We start from the raw sequence: 4,647 nt of genomic DNA on the forward strand, positions 1-4,647 counted from the left end.
CTAACATCAAGAAGCAAATCTAACTTCCTGCTTTTGTTTCTCCTCTACAGTTACAACAAATTCAGGCTTAAAAAAACTGAAAATTGGGATTTTTTCCTTGAATACCAGAAAATGAACAGGCAGAGTAAAGCTGTATGTTACTCTTTTGGACAAAGTAATTGAGTACTTTTCTCTTCCAAATGTGTGTGTGATCAGAAGGACACACACACACGCATACACACGAGCCCACACACACAAAATCAAACAGTATCAGAAACCAAAGTTTTGATTGGAAATTATATTTTACTCATGTCTGAAAAATTTCAAAAAGTAAACAATATTTAGTTGATGCTTTTTACAAAGATACACACCTAAAGCATAAGGACAAAGAAAGCGTCAAAATAAAGGATCGGAAAAATACTACGTAAAAACCAACCAAAAGAAAGTTGGCATAACTATATTATCATTGGTAATTAGGAAACATACATTCTTTTCAAGCACACATTATCTATAAATATTGATCATGGATAAGCTTACAAAGTAAATCTCAACAAATATCAGAGATTAGTATCATACAGGTCATGTTCTCTGATCAAGATGTAATTAAATTATAATTCACTAATAAAAAAATTACTGGAAAAAATGATTGGAAATTTTAAATGCACTTCTAAGTACTCCTCTGTCAAGTAAGAAATCTTATTGGATAAAACGTAGAAATAAATGACAAGAAAAATATGCTGTAAAAGACAATAAAATAGAGACGTTTGACAAAATTGGCAAGAAAAAGATAATGGAACAAATAAACAATATTACAATGAAGTATTGAACATAATTTTAGGTATAGAAGCGATTTTTTTAAAATCAAAGAATACTATGATTTTTTATAATATTTCATACAGTTGGGGTGCTTGGGTGGCTCAGCTGGCATCTGCCTTAGGCTCAGGTAGTGATCTAAGGTGTTGGGATCAAGCCCTGCATTGTTTAGGGCTCCCTGCTCAGCGGGAAGTCTGCTTCTCACTCTCCCTCTGCCCATCCCCACCCCCACCCCAGCTTGTGCTCTCTCCCTCTCTCTCAAATAAATAAAATCTTAAAAAAATTTTTTTAAATAATAAAAAATAAAGCATATACTCTTTCATACTGTTTTCATACTGATTTTTAAATATAGTGGCAATTAATTTCTTAAAAGAAACAGAAATTTTCCTGAAATATGTAATCTATTATAACTGGTTTAAGAAGAAAGCAAAAATCTAAATAGAACTATTGTCACTAAAGCTTAAAATATACACTCCCCTTTCCCTTTACAGACACACACACACACACACACACACACACACACAGAGGCCCAGATGAGCTCTATCAAACATTCAAGGAACATATAATCTCAGTCTTTCACAAACTGTTCCAGAAAACAGAAAAAGAGGAAATGCCGTCCTACTCATTTTGAAATGAGTTAAACCTTAATATCAAAATCACTTATGGGTAGTATAAGAAAGAAAGATTAAAAGTCAATTTCACCAATAAGCATAAATACAAAAATCCTAAATAAAGTTCAGCAAACGAAATCAGTAATGTAGATTTTCAAAATAACCAAGTTGAGGTTTGTTCCCCCCAGCAATACAAGGATAATTTAACATTAGAAAATCTATAAATGTCATTCACACACTGACAAAGTAAAGAATAAAAGCCATCAGATTTAGAAATTAAGTAACACACTTTTCTCAACAGATGCCTCAAAATTATACAATAAAATTAAATACCCAGGCACACAAGCAGAAATTCTTACCAAATAGAAATAGAAATTCCTAACCTGATTTTTAAAAAGTTGTCTATCAAAACCTACCCAAAATATCACACTAAATTATGAAAAATTAAAAGCATTTCCCTGAAGTTAGGAAGAAGAAGGATGCCTCTTATTCTGCCTTTGTTCAATACAACCTTGTCTAGTGCAGCAAGTCAAGGAGAGTATGTTAGAAAGGCCAAACAAAGCTACAAACATTTGCATATTTTATGACTATCTTACATAGAAAAATCTGAAATAATCTACAACAAGCTAAAAAGGAGGTTCAGCAAAGTTACAGGATACAAGGTCAATATACAAAAAAATAACAATTTTGTTCCCATATACCAGCAGCAGATAGTTAGAAAATGCAGTTTTAAAAAAGAACTACAAGAGCGGGGCGCCTGGGTGGCTCAGTTGGTTAAGCAACTGCCTTCGGCTCAGGTCATGATCCTGGAGTCCTGGGATCGAGTCCCGCATCGGGCTCCCTGCTCAGCAGGGAGTCTGCTTCTCCCTCTGACCCTCCCCCCTCTCATGTGCTCTCTCTCTCTCAAATAAAAAAAAAAAAAAAAAAAAGAACTACAAGAGCAATGAACAAATAAAAAGAGAAAATTATGCCAAAAATTAGCAAATGTTAGTAAAAGACGTAAAAGAAGACTTAAATAAATGAGCAATATAGCTTTTTTATGGACAGGAGGACTTAATATCAAATCGATTTCCATTCCCCCCTATTAAATAATAAATGAAGTACAAATAAAAAATCCAACAGAGTTTTTCACAAGCAAGAGCCAAGATATTCCTGAAGAGAACAAAATAGGTCAGAGAGAAGCCTTCCTTACTAGCCACTAAGAGTTTATTATAAGTTAAGATGCTATGAAAAAAAAAAAGAAGACACAATGGCTTTGGCATACAGATGGACAAAATGACCAATGGAACAGATAAGGAAGCCCAGAGATAGAACCATACAGAAATAGGAACTTGACATATGACAGAAATGGCTTTACAATTAGAGGGAAAAGAATGTAATCTGCAATAAATAATTTTGGAGTAATTGATTACCTATGTGGGAAATTTTTTTTAAATTAGATTCTATTTCATGTCATACACATAGAAGTAGATTAAAAAGCTAATGCTAGGGGCACCTGGGTGGTTCAGTCAGCTGAGTGTTCAACTCTTTGTTTCAGCTCAGGTCATGGTCTCAGGGTTGTGGGAGCGCTGGGTTTTGATATCTGCTTGCAATTCTCTTCCTCTCCCCCCTCCACTCTCACGCATGGGGGTGCCCATGCATGTGTGCACTCTCTCTCTCAAATAAATAAATAAATAAATAAATAAATAAATAAATAAATAAATAAATAAAATCTTTAAAAAAAAAAAGCTAATGTTATAAGCAAACATTTTAATGTTTTTAGAAGAAAATATAGGGAATGAGCTTATGACCACCAATCAGGGAAGAGTTTCCTAATTAGGATATAAAAAGCACAAACCACAACCTGAAGACTGATGTATCTGACTACATTAACACAAAAAATAAACAAACCCTTCCTTCAACCAAAACAAAAAGGCAAGCTACAGGCTGGGAGATGTGGGCAACACATTTAAACTAGCAGAACAGTGAGTACTTAAAATACATTTTAAAATATAAATTGATATAGGGGCTCCTGGGTGGCTCAGCTGGTTAAATGTCTGACTTCAGCTCAGGTCATGATGCCAGCGTCCTGGGATGGAACCTCGTGTTGGGCTCCCTGCTCAGCAGGGAGTCTGCTTCCCCCACCCCACTCCCTGCACTCCCCCCTCCCATCCCCTGCCTCCCTTTGCTCTTCCCCCAAACCCATGCTCTCTCTTTCTCTCAAATAAATAAATAAAATCTTTAAAAAATAAAATAAAATATAAATTGATGTAAAGCAAACAACCCAACTGAAAATGGACAAAGTACATGAACAGGCATCTCACAGGAAAGGAAACCTATCAGGCCAATAAACTTATAAAAGGATACTCAACCTCACTAGGAATCAGGAAATCCAAATTACAGTAACATTTCACATCCATCTGATTGGCAAACATTTTTTTTTTTGATTGGCAAACATTTTTAAAGTCTGACAATACCAAATGTTGGTAAGGTGCAGAGAAATAGGAACTTTCCTACACTGCTGGTAGGAACGTAAATTGGTACAACCACTTTGGAAAGCAATTTGGTAATTTCAATCATTTCCACTCCCAGGAATATACTCTAAACAATCTTTCTCACAGGAGATATGTGAAAGATTGCTTGCTTCAGAATTGTCTGTAATAGGGAATATGGGAAATAACCAAAACTCTCCCAATAGGAGAATACAAAAATAATCACCAAGTATTCATACAATGGAATTCTTTATGCAGCAGTTAAATAAATGAACAAAACTGCATGTACCAAATGGACAAATCTCAAAAACAAAGTGTTGAGTGAAAAAAAAAAAAAGGTAAGGTGGCAGAAAGATACATACACTATGATACCATTTATGCTAAATAGTATTGTATATAGTTTATGGTAATATGTGTAAGTAAAGGTATAAAAATAGTCATGGCGATGATATGTACCTATTTTGGTATAGTGGATGCCTCTGACGAGAGAAGAAAGGGAAAAGGGTTAAGGAGGAACATATTCCACAAGATATTCAATCATGTCTGTAATATTTTAAAATAAAACCTGAAGTAAATATGGCAGAATTATGTTTATTATATTATTTGTGATTTCTCATATGTTTGAAATGTTTTATTTAAAAAGTGACTAACTTCAAAGTAAAACCAGGAAATATATTATCTAAATGACTGATAAAATCCTAATAAATACTAAAATTCCAATAAAATTTAATCATTAAAATTGTCAAAATTCTCACTGTAAAATATAAAAATTT

This window comes from Leptonychotes weddellii, chromosome 4, assembly GCF_054177405.1.
Source record: "Leptonychotes weddellii isolate Sample4059 chromosome 4, ASM5417740v2, whole genome shotgun sequence".
NCBI lineage: Eukaryota > Metazoa > Chordata > Mammalia > Carnivora > Phocidae > Leptonychotes > Leptonychotes weddellii.